Source organism: Delphinapterus leucas, chromosome 4 (genome assembly GCF_059928025.1).
Source record: "Delphinapterus leucas isolate spDelLeu-1000000601 "Yukka" chromosome 4, BTC_Dleu_Yukka2, whole genome shotgun sequence".
In the NCBI taxonomy this organism is placed as follows: Eukaryota; Metazoa; Chordata; class Mammalia; order Artiodactyla; family Monodontidae; genus Delphinapterus; species Delphinapterus leucas.
The window spans coordinates 92,232,281-92,245,264 of record NC_143132.1 but is presented as its reverse complement, the minus strand read 5'-3'; the positions used below and the strand labels follow the sequence as shown (position 1 = coordinate 92,245,264).

Here is a 12,984-nt window from a genome sequence, read left to right as displayed (position 1 = left end):
TGTTTGTTTAAATATTTTAAAAAATCTCCCTCAGTAGAGGGAGTTTGTCATGCTTTTCTAAATAGCGAATAAACACACTCCTCCTCCCTTCCCCCCATGAAGCTTCAGCTTTCTGGCCACTGGGCCTAGCTTTATTGGTTTTTCTCCCCCCCCCCATTTTCCCTCTCCCATCTCAGCTACATCTCTTGGCCTCATTTGCTTCTTGAAGGTTCCAGTTTCTTTTCTTCCATTGAGACATTTGTCTCATTTATCCCTCGTGAAAAAAAAAATCCTTGCCTTATTTTTCTGTCTTCTTCCTTTTAAAGCTGTTCACTTATCCCCCCTTTTATTTTTCACTCATAATTAAGCTTCAGTAAGTGCAAACTGCAAGCACAATGCCAAGTACCCTCTCAATATTCTCCCGCCCGAGGGACATGCCTTTATTACCCCGTTCAAGGGATGAAAGAAACAAAGGTACGAACTCAAGTAACTTGCAGAATAAGGTCCTGAGGCTGGAAGGGACGAGGCTCAGCACTATACCCAGCTAGCTACCTGTCCGGAGGCAATGCACTTAAAAAAGTAATCTTTAAGAAGTCTTATTAGATATAGAAAAGTACTTGTAAAATATATTCAAATTATAAAAGAAGCTCATCTCTCTCCTACCATGGGGCAAGTTTTCCAGTTTTGCCCATTTAAAAAAAACAAAAACCTTCCCTATTCTTGAGCCTGTTGCCATTTAACAAGGCTTCTCAAGCCCCCTTCCCGCTTCGCTCGGCAAGCGTGTCTTTTATTATGACTCAGCCCAGCCCGCTCCTTGCCAAGCGGCTGACGCTCGCGGCGGAGGCGCCGGGGCAGCAGCTCGGCGGCGAGAGCTCGCGCGCTCCTCCCGCTTTACGGCTGCTGAAAACCCGGCCCGCGCCCGGCAGCCGTACCGCAGACGAGCCCGCGCCCGCGCCGCTCAGGTAATCCGAGTCCTTCTGTTTCCAAAGTTTTGCCCCAAACAGCTCGACGCTCGGAGGCGGCGCGGCCTCGGCCCAGCCGTCCGGCTCTCCCTCCCGTCCCCACGACCGGACTGGCGAGGCTGAGGCGCGGGCCGCACCCCTGCGTGGGTCCCAGCGCGCCGATCGGGTGTCAGGTCCCCGGGCGGAGGGGCGCTCGGGCGGCGGCGGCGGGGCGGGAGCGACCTGGAGGGGCGGCGCGCGGGGCACCGGGCTCCGGCCGCTCCCGGGCACGCGCCGGCCGGAGCAGCCTGCGGCCCCGCCTCGCGGCCCCCGCCCATCTCCCGAAGCCGGTCGTCTAAGTGCAGAGACCCGCAGCTCCAGAGCGCCCGTTTCTGACACGTTCACACACGCACGCACGCCGGGGTAGACAGCGGCGCTGTTGACCCTGCTTTAGGGATGGCTCGCCCGAGGGGCGCCCTCGCGTGTGGAACGCCTCTCTTGAGGACGCGCACCGTCGCTTGCTCTAGGAAGTTTAGGAGAGAATGTTGAAGGAGCAGCCTGTGATTAGCGCCTGCGCTGCTTTCTACCCTAGTGTCTGGCTCTTACTACCACATCTCCCCCACGGTCTCACTCTCCCATCCTCTTCATCCTTTAGTCCTCCCTCCCCCTTTCTTTATCCACACTTACTATTATTATTTTTCCTCTTTATTGGGTATCTCATCCTTTGGTGTCTTGTCTTCTTTTGCCCCGCACTGTTAGAATAACAAGTACACAGACTGTATCCTTTCCTGTTCTGTCGTCCTTAGCAAGACTTTGCTTACCGTGGCTTGTGCATCTTGAGGAGCAGAGTATTGGATCCTGGACCTGTATGTGTGATTAAGTTATTGGACTGTGTGTCCTGTTGCCTCAGTTGGCCATGCTGTACAGAGGACAAGGGTTTGTTTGAAACCAACCTTAGGAACTTAGAGCATGGTGTTGCTTCTGTTGATGGACTACATCTTGACAAACAAGCAGTTACATCATAGGTTCTTGTAGTATTCATTCCATTCAGTTCAATCCACTAACATTTCTTTGAATGTCAATCATGGAGAGCTGGTGAAGGACTAAGAGAGAAAAGAGATCCAGTTCCTGTCGTCCAGAGAGTGCATATCTAGAAGGGACCATGGTGAGCACTGGGATAGTGGTACCAAGTGCTCTGGGTGAATGGGGGAGGAAAGGATTAATGAAAAGGTTAGGTTTGAAACTGGGCTTTGATATTTGAGTAGAATTTTCCTCATTTTCTTTATTTTCCCCTTTAAGAATTCTTAATAGAAAGAAGAGATCTTTCAAAAATACTTTCACCTCAGGGCTTCCCTGGTGGCGCAGTGGTTGAGAATCTGCCTGCTAATGCAGGGGACACGGGTTCGAGCCTTGGTCTGGGAGGATCCCACATGCCGCGGAGCAACTAGGCCCGTGAGCCACAACTACTGAGCCTGCGCGTCTGGAGCCTGTGCTCCGCAACAAGAGAGGCCACGATAGTGAGAGCCCCGTGCACTGCGGTGAAGAGTGGCCCCCGCTTGCCACAACTAGAGAAAGCCCTCGCACAGAAACGAAGACCCAACACAGCAAAAATAAATAAATTAATAAACTCCTACCCCCAACATCTTCTAAAAAAAAAAAAAAAACTTTCACCTGAAACTACTCAAGTTTTTCATCTTTGCAACTGGCAGTAATCTCTGATCTCAGGACTTACAGGGAATGTAAGAGAAATTCCTCTTCACAGGAATGATCTTATGATTCCTGGTACCATACAAAGAGTATTATAGACTATTATAGGACCAACAAGAGTGAAATGGTACAATTATTATTTACAAAAAGCATTATCAGATTCACATAGCTCAATACTCATTTATTAATTTAGTCAACAAATATTTATCGTGTTTACTGTGTGCCAAGCATTGTTTTTGGCACTGGAATAAAGTACTGCCTTTTTGGAATTTACATTCTAGTGGAGAGAAACATTATATATAGGACATAGAAAAATAGAAGGTGATACTATACAGGAATACCTTGGAGATACTGTGGGCTTGGTTCCAGACCATCACAATGAAGGGAATATCGCAATGAAGGAAGTCACAGGAATTTTTTGGTTTCCCAGTGCATATAAAAAGTTATGTTATGCTATACTGCAGTCTATTAAGGGTGCAATAGCACTATATCTTAAAAAAAAACAAAAACGCTTTATTGCTAAAAAAAATGCTAACCATCATCTGATAATGCAGGGCTGCCACAAACCTTCAATTTGTAAAAAAAAAAAAAAAAAAAATGCATTATCTGTGAAGTAATAAGAGAAGCACAGTAAAATGAGGTATACCTGTACTAAGTGCTATGAAAAAACATAAAGCAAGAAAAGGTGTGTGTGCATGTGTTTAGCAGTTTAAAATATGATTATAAGGGAAGGCCCCCAGAGTAGGTGACATTTCAGTAGACTTGAAGCAGATGAGGCAGTGAGCCAGGTGATATTTGGGGCATGAGTTTTCCAGTCACAGAGAAGATAAAAATGCAGAGGCCCTGCATTTTGGTGTGTTCAAAGAAGCCAGTGTAGTGGAGTGGTGTAGAGGAAGGAGGAAAGTAGGTTATGTGGTCTTAAATGAAATAGAGGTTAGATAGTACTGCATGGTCTAGTAAGCTGTTGTAATGACTCTGGCGTTTACTTGAAGTGATATGGAAGCCTTTGGAGTGTTTTGATCAGAACAGTCCAACAGAACTGTTGAATTCCATTACTCTTGCTACTGTGTTGAGAACAGATTGAAGGAAGGCCAGGGCAGAAGTAGGGGTGCCAATTGGGCAATTATGATAATCCGTGTGACAGAGATGGTGGCTTAGACCAGGATGGTAACCGTGGAGGTGGTGAAAAGTTCATATGCTGGATGTGCTTTGATAGTACGTTCCACAGGATTTGCTGACAGATTAGATATGGAGTGTGACAGCAAAGAAATTAGGGAGAACTCAATCACCTAAGCAATTGAAAAGATAGAATTTACATTTACTGAGATGGGGAAGATAGCAGGAGAAAGACATGGTGGTGAAGATTAATAATTTGGATTTGGACATAGTAAGGGTTAGATGCATTTTAAATATCCAAGTGGGGATGTCAAGCAGATGGTCTGAAGGCCAGGCTAACGATATGCATTTAGGATTCTTCAACCTACAACTGGTTTTAAAAGCAAAGAAATAGGGTAGATTCATCGAAAATATGTGGGGTTGGAAAACTGAAGAGGACCAACAACTGAGCCTTGGGGGCCTTCAACATTAAGAGATGAAGAGCTACCAGCAAAAGATTCTGAAAAAGAGCTAGCTGTATGCTAGGTAAGGGGAAGGGCAGGAGTGTGGAATCACAGAAGCCAAATGAAGGAAATGTTTGAAAAAGTAGGGAGATTGTCAAAGATGAGGACTGAGAGTTGATTTAGCAAAGGAAATCATTGACGACCTTGATGATATCAGTTTCCTTGGAGTGGTGGGTGGTGAAGCCTTGTTTGGAATGTTTGGCAAAGCAGTAGAAGAGGAGTTAGAGGGTAATGGTATACATCCCTTGAAGATTTTTATTGAAAAGGAAAGGAGAGAAATGGATCATTAGTTGGAGGGCTATGTGATATAGAGAGTTTTAAAGATGTGCAAAAAAAAAAAAGTATGTTATGCTTCTGAGAAAGAGTCAGTAGAGATGGAAAATTGATGATGCAGGAGAGAGAGAGGGGAGCAGTATTCTAAGGATGCAACAGGAGAGGTTATCTGTTTCTAGGCTTATGGGCTATTTATCTATACTAATAAGAGAGAAGGAAAACTGTGTGGACACAGGTGCAGGTGGGAGTGTGTGCATGTTCTCTTTGGATTCCTTCTCATTGTGATGAGTGGCACACAGTGCATAAGAAATTTGTAGGAAATGGTATCTTTTTCCCATTTGGTCACGGATGTATTTGATGAGAAAATACTTTGAGATTCTCAGAATTTCTCAAATTTCTGCTTGAGAGAAGACTTAGAAAGAAAGTTGAGATTATAAAATAGAAGGTAGCTAGAGGTGAAGGGGGAAGTAAGGTAAGCAAGATTATATCATGAAGTCTGAGAAAGGCTATGGTGAGGACAGTAAAAACATTGAATCTTACCTCCATTGTTGCTGGCTAACTACAGTAATGTTCTAAAAATATTATTATCCTATCAAAGAGATAGCTTACTTTTTAAGTACCAAGTGTGATCTAATAGAGAACCGTGTTATTGCTGGTGGTGAATCTACTTATGGAGGGGTGGTATTAGACCTGGAAAGAGATGTTAGCTAGGAATAGATTTCAGTTGGATTTTGAAAATGATGTAATGAAAACTGGATTGGCAACAAATTGGGTGTAAGGAAAGAGCATTTTGACAGCACTGCTCATGGATACTAAGCCACTGGACAAGGTGGAGAGAATTTTGCAGTTGGAAATAGTACCTTGTTTGACATGACTTTCCTTCAGTTATTTAGGGACCATTTGTTTATTAAATCATAATTATAAAATAGGGTTTTGTGTGAGGTCTTGGCAAGAAATGGTGATACCAAGATGCAAATGACATGATCCTTGCCTTCAAATTACCGTCTCTAGTAGAGAAGAAAAGAACGTACACAAATATTCTGAAGAATTGATGAATGCCATATGAAGAGAACTGAATGCTTTGATTTTCTTTTCTTAATTTATTGTGGAAATTATCAGACACTCAAGAGTAGGAAGAATAGCATAATGAACTCCAGTGTACTTATCACTCTGCAAAATCTATCAGTTTTCTGCCGAACTTGTATGTTGTGTGAGAGTAAGGAAGGGAGCAATTGTTTCTGTTTGTAGATCGGGATAGGGAGATTTCATGAAGCCTCTCCTATGTGGAGATGTAGAAAGAACATTGAACTGAGCCAACTGTAGAATTCTTGCTTCTAGTTCTGTACCTGCCAGTGCTTCGCTGGCTGACTTTCTGTTACTCAACTGACCTCTCTGTTCTTTACTTTCTCATTAGAGTGTGGCTGTTATTCTACATCAGGAGGCTGCAAACATTGGCCCTCAGGCCAAATCCAGCCTGCTACCTGTTTTCATGAACAGTGAAGTCTTATTAGAACACAACTACATCCATCAGTTTATTGTCTGTGTCTGCATTTGTCATAGATTATAGTTTCGTAGTTGAGGCAGAGATGGTGTGGCTGAGAAGCCTAAAATATTTACTCTCTCGCCCTTTACAAAATGCTTGCCAAGTCCTGTTCCATATGGTCTCTGATGTTCCTTTAGCTCCAATATGTTACTCTATTAGCTGACTAAAAGTTAGTAATTTTTGAGCATTTACTAAGAGCCAACACTGTAGTTTTGGTTTGTATGTACTAACTCATTTAATCATCACCAAAACCCTATTAGGTGGGTTCTATTATTTCTACAAATGAAACTAAGGCATACATTAACTTGCCCAAGGTTACATAGTACTAAGTAGTGGAGACAGGCAATCCTGTTACAGCATCTATATCCTTAATTGTAATGTTGCATTTCCTTTAGATACATAGAAAAATATATATATGAAAAAAATTTAGTCAATTAGAGAATGAAAATTCATAAATCAATGATTTGCACTTAAGTAAAGTTCTATATTGTGATTATGGATGTAAAGACTTTAGGATGCTGACTAATCCTGAATGTACATTAGAGGTGAATAGTGTGTGAAATCCAAATATGCCTGGGTAGAAAATTCTAGTACATCATAATTTTCTCATGAAGCCTTAGTGGATTTTTGAAAGTAGAACGCTGTACTTAAAAAGAAAATAAATGTAAAATGATATACCAATAGGAGTCTATTATTGTTTCTTTTGACAATATTTGCGAGTTTTCAGGAGTCCATGTCATTAGGATATGACATGATTGTTTGGTGCGAAAGATTAGGAGTCAGGGGCCCAGAATTCTAGTCCCAGTTCTGTCCCCAGCTCGCTTTTGTGTCCTTTGTCTTCTCTGGCCTTTGGTTTTTTTAACTGAAAAATGAGCAGGTAGCTCAAGATCATTTTAGGGCTTCCTACAGCTCAAAAATATGATGCTGTAACATTTTACATGGCACATTCAAAGAAATAGATGAGATAGCAACATGGAAGAACTAGGCTTGTAAACACAAAACTTTAATCTGCCCTTTTATCCTGTCTACACATACGAACACATATAAGATATGTATACATAAAAATTCATGCACATATAACTATAAAATCAGTGTGATTCATTTTATATGTGATTTCTAGTCACATTTGATGTAGAAGCAGTTAAATATCTGTCCTTATGTTAGTGTATTTTTGTATTTATATGAGAGAATGGGTGATTTCTTTTCTTCCTTAGCCAAAAACATACAGTTGTATAGAAAGCGAGTCTTGATGAATTCCTTGACCTCTGTGATCTGGCAGTGTGCCTCATGTTTTCTCTAGCAAAATTTGATTCATTGTTCAATTTGTTTGCCAGTTAAAAGCAAGCAGTATGCCCGAAATCAGGGTTGTCTGTTTTGCACTGTTGCATGGGATATTGATGTCAGACAAAATTGTGATTTAATTGTTTTGATATTTTGATCTGAGCAATTCAGATAAGAAAGGTGATTTATCTTTCATAGAAACCTTGTATTTTGAGCTCAGCATAATTTTTCCCCAACTACTTGCTTATAAATGTGGTTTCAATTTTTTAAATGTTGGGTTTTACTCATAATGGGAATTTGCTCTCAGTATTAATTACGAGTTTGGTTAGGAGTATATTACAGATACTTTATGTTTTAGATGTTCAGTCATGAAAAACTTTAGAAGAGTTATGAATCCTTTAAAAACAGATAATGAAAATTCTATACCCTTTGACTTTTCCATTTCCATACAATATCACATATGAATATTTTCTATATTACAGATAGCTTTTTGCTTTTTTACAACCTTTGCATAGAAAATTATTCATGAACTTCTTCAGTTTTAGGGCTTTATTATATTGGTCCAACCTCTGTTGGTAAATTTATAACTCTACATAGGCTGTGCTCTCTTACTCCTGTGCATTGAGTCCAGTTATCATTGGTGAAAAAGTAACCTCAAATAATGTATTCCTAAATATACTTTGGGTCTCCTTATCTTTTTACACTTACTGGAGGAAAAAAATAAAACACAAATCAGAAACACTTTTAAACAAATTATACTCTCTCTGTATACAGTAATGATTTAAAAATTTATTTATTTTCAATTTAACACACCACTCAATGATTTGACAACCTCTTGGAGCATCTCCTGCTTCTAAGAAGCACTCACAGCCTAGTCAGCTTCCAGAGGGGACCATTCAGCTTTTCTGAACCAAACCTGAAACATATTCCCCGCTAGGCTTCAGAACTCTCAGAGAGTGCTCAAACCAAAGTAAACACCTTCTGGTGCACTGTAACGCTTTTCTGAAATGCTGGTTGTAGAAGTCAGTTTGAATTTTTAATTACATTTAGGTGATAAAAGCATCCTTTATCTGACCTTCTCAAGAGATGTGAATCTGTTTGGGAATGACTTAAGAAGGCTTGTAGTCTTGGACCCTTTCCTTTAATTTTCCTAAATTCCCAGAAAACTTTAAAAACCAGGTGTTTTCAAGCACAATAGCTGCCAATTATGCAGGAAACCTACTCTTGTGTGTGTATGTTTGTGAAAATGCTTGCTTTATTGCTTCTTGTTGAGATGAGATAGCATTTGAGTTATATTTCCCAGGGAGGCTCTGTTTACAGGAGGTACTTGGTTCTTAGGATAAGCCCTTTTCCAGTAAATCACAGCTGAAATTATAGAGTGCTAGCAGTTATCCCTCTTCTAAGAATTTTCCCCAAGATAGCCTAATCACCAGGGGTCTAGTGTCTACCTCAGAGTAGGCCAGCCTAAATGATTTGTAAATCACCACTTTGGAGCTGTAAAATAAGATGATGATTCTCCAACTGGGGTACTCTGAGCTATGTTGGAAGGCTCCAAGCCACAGGTAAACATGACTATCTTCTTGGAATGTCAAATACACTAAACAATTTTTTTTGAAGGAAGTAGTTAAGTCACTTATATGGTAAATTAAATGTTTAAGATCATAAAAAGATTGTGAATATGACATCCAATGCAAAATACGTAGTTTTTAAAATAAAATTTAAGACTTCAAAATAATTTTTTGCATATAGTAGGTCTTTATAGAATATATTTTCAGACCCCAGGAAAGGATATGGGTTGACATACAGATAGTAGTTTGGTTGTCATATTCCCGTCATGTTTAGTCCCATTAAGCTTATATTCAGAAGCTTATAATCAGTCCCATCAAACCTTCAGGTTATAAGCATTGTCCATCTGCTTTGGTTTACTTGCTGTTCTGATGTTTACCCACACTGATCTTTTAAATTTGCGGGAATGATTTTCCTCTTTACTCTTTCTATGTTTTTCCTATACTTTTGGCATTGAGATATTATGATTTCTGTGAGAAGCTGCCCCCGCTTTTTTTTTTTTTTTTTTACGAAACTGTAGATAAATAGGAATTTGCAAAGATAGTACCAGAGAGGTCCTGTGTTCTCTTTACCCAGTTTCACCCATTGGTTATATCTTATACAACTATAGTATGATATCAAAACCCAGAAGTGGACATTGGTACAGTTTGTGTATATAGTTCTGTCATTTTCTCTCATGTGTGGATTCATGCAGTTACCACCACAATCAAGATATAAAACTATTTCATCACCACAGAGATCCCTCTTACAGTACCCTGCAAAAGAGATACTAAAAAAATCATAGGAATTTAATCTAGTAAAGGAATTATTCACTTTCTTATTTCTAGTTTTTGAGATTTTTTACACAAATGCTACATTGTTTTGTATTTTGGGCCATGTAAGAGAAAGGTGAAATATTATCATTACACTGCAGGAGAGCTTAAATAATCAAAATAGTTATAACGGGGCTTCCCTAGTGGCACAGTGGTTAAGAATCTGCCTGCCAATGCAGGGTACACGGGTTCGAGCCCTGGTCCGGGAAGATCCCACATGCTGCGGAACAACTAAGCCCATGCGCCACAACTACTGAGCCTGCACTCTAGAACTCACGAGCCACAACTTCTGAAGCCTGTGCACCTAGAGCCTGTGCTCCGCAGCAAGAGAAGCCACCCCATGGGAAGCCCGCGCACCACAACGAAGAGTAGCCCCCGCTCACCGCAACTAGGGAAAGCCCGCGTGCAGCAATGAAGACCCAATGCAGCCAAAAATTAAATAAATTAAATAAATTTTAAAAAATAGTTATAACAGATCAAGTCAAATGTGAAAGAAGTTTTTGAAGGCTTAATCTCAAGTTGTCTTCAAAAACCTTTGTTTTGGGACTTCCCTAGTGGTGCAGTGGTTAAGAAACTGCCTGCCAATGCAGGGGACACGGGTTCGAGCCCTCGTCCAGGAAAATCCCACATGCAGCGGAGCAACTGAGCCCATGCGCCACAACTACTGAGCCTGTGCTGTAGAGCCCAAGAGCCACATCTACTGAGCCTGCGTGCCACAACTACTGAAGCCCGTGCACCTGAAGCCTGGGCTCTGCAATAAGTGAAGCCACAACAATGAGAAGCCCACGCACCGCAACGAAGAGTAGCCCCCACTCTTCGCAACTAGAGAAAGCCTGTGTGCAGCAACAAAGACCCAATGCAACCAAAAATAAATAAATTAAAACAAAAAACAAAGCAAACAAAAAAACCCTTTGTTTTGGAAGGTTAGACATTCGTATACCTGAAGGTAGGGACCATGTGGTCCCATCCATCTTTGTGACTAATCCTTATATGTGTGCTGGAATTGCCCGGACAAAAAAGAGAAAATGGGGGAGCAAATAGAAAGAGGGATCTTGTTTAAGGTCCTAAGTAGTCAAGCAGACATGTCTCTTCCTGGGGAACCCAGAGTTGGAGAAAAATAATATTTCAGTATTATCAAAAGTGCTATTAAATGTTCATGTCTACAGCTATGTCAGGATCACTCACTTTCTTATTTTGTTTAATCAGATTATGTGAGAATAATTATTTTATTACTAGGGCCTCAGAAATCCTTCCTGATAGTTTTTCTCAGAAGTATTTTCAGCAATCATGATCTGGGATGTTATTCTCATTGTCATATGAACAGTGTAAATGTATTGTTAAATTACAGTTTGCATAGATGTTAGTTTTAGCAATTTACAAAATAATATATATGTATATATATATATATATGTATGTTTTTTTTTTTTTTTTTTTGCGGTACGCGGGCCTCTCACTGTTGTGGCCTCTCCCGTTGCGGAGCACAGGCTCCGGACGCGCAGGCTCAGTGGCCATGGCTCACGTACCCAGCCGCTCCGTGGCATGTGGGATCCTCCTGTACCGGGGCACGAACCCGCGTCCCCTGCATCGGCAGGCGGACTCTCAACTACTGCGCCACCAGGGCAGCCCCTACAAGATATTTTAACTTCATTTATTTGAAACTTTGTGACTTTGAATGTAAAAAATATCTATCTTCTGTACGGTTTTCAGCTATACAAGCAATAAAGTATTTTTGGAGTTTTGGAGATACTATTGAAAATTTGTACTGTAATTAGTAATAGCTGCTTGTCCATTAGTCCTTCCTGTTTCTCTTCTCAGTTTTTGCTTTGCTATCTGAATAATCTTCATAATATTATTATTGTAGTGATAGTTAAGCCTTAGGTCCAGATTATTGTCATCTTCATTATGTTCCATATCAATTTTCCAAGGTGAAAACAGCATTATATATGTATAACTATAGATGTTGTTTTCATTTGCTTTACTAAATTTGAGTTGGGTGCACAGGAAGGGCAAGGCAGAGAGTGAGCATGCTCATTTTGTCAAATATATTTTATTCTATTACAGCAGTTGAAAATGATGTAATTCCCCCCCAAATTCTTAATTTCACTTAGAATGAAAAAAATCTATTTTAATGGTTATTAAATGTCAAACACTTTTAAAGTTAATAAAAAAACTGACATTGTGTAAGTATAGAAAGAAAGGGTGGCTTGGTTTTTACTTTTACCAAGATTAGCATGGTATGCTGCCATGTGTCTCTAACTTCTGTATCATCCTCAATTTGGGAATGTTGGTATGGATTCTGCTGGTACTGAGGGTTTTATTTATTGCCAGTATTAGAGACAGTGACCTTAGTGAGATTCAAGTGACTCATCATCACCAGTTCTTCCCTTGAGTGGAGAAAGTTGCTCTTGACTTCATTGCTGCCTGGTGTATATCTATAAAAAAGCAACTGTTCTCTTACTTGCTCAGTATCGAATGTAAAAATCTAATTGTGTGATTTTTCATATCATTGTTATTAAGAATTCAATTTTAAAGCAAGCAGAAGACTACATAATAGAAGCTTGGTGTGTTTGTATTATAATCTAAACTCTTCTTAGTATGTATCCAGTTTGAACTCTTCTAAGCATTTTTATGACAAAAACAAAAACAAAAAACCCATCAGAGTGTGTTTAGGACAAAGTAGTTACAAAACTTTTAAATTAATGTTTGATAAAAATGGACTTGCCATTATTACTAGTTTCTATCTCTGATTAGAATTTCTCTATTTCTCATGTCTTCTTTCTGGTTTACATGTTTTTGGGGGGGTAGTGAAAAACAATCTTTACCTATTTTCATAACGTACATTTTTGTTTCTACATAGTTATTCCTTCACTTTAATATAGACAAAAATAACATAACCAATAAAACAATGTTCATTAATGCAGTGTTAAGGATAGTGGAGGGATTAAGGAAGAATCTTGTCAAGTTTGGTATCTGTTTCAGTAGCTCACTTTTAAGCAGTTAAAAATGTCTTTAGGACATCTGCCTTGTCTTTCTCTTGCACCTCATCTCCTTGGCCCACTTATATGTATGACCACCTTTCAGAATTTTAATTTCTTTATTTATAAAGTGATACTAGTAACACTCGACTCTGTAAGGATTATTGTAAGAATAAATTAAGATGGCATGTGAGGAAACTACATTATCCTACATACATGAGTATATTTGAAGTTAGTCAAGTCTGGGTTTAAATCCCAGTTTTTTACCTTGGTATTCTATTACTCTGT

At 39.9% G+C, this 12,984-nt stretch overlaps 1 protein-coding gene across 1 annotated transcript in view; it reads left to right on the top strand.

The window, feature by feature from the left end:
* Positions 1–424: 424 nt before the first annotated feature.
* NAALADL2 (N-acetylated alpha-linked acidic dipeptidase like 2) overlaps positions 425–12,984 on the top strand; it is a 1,488,397-nt gene continuing 1,475,837 nt past the window's right edge. The window contains exon 1 of the mRNA XM_022571899.2: positions 425–941. The gene's annotated coding sequence lies outside the window, so the exon portion shown is untranslated. The remainder of the gene's footprint in view (positions 942–12,984) is intronic.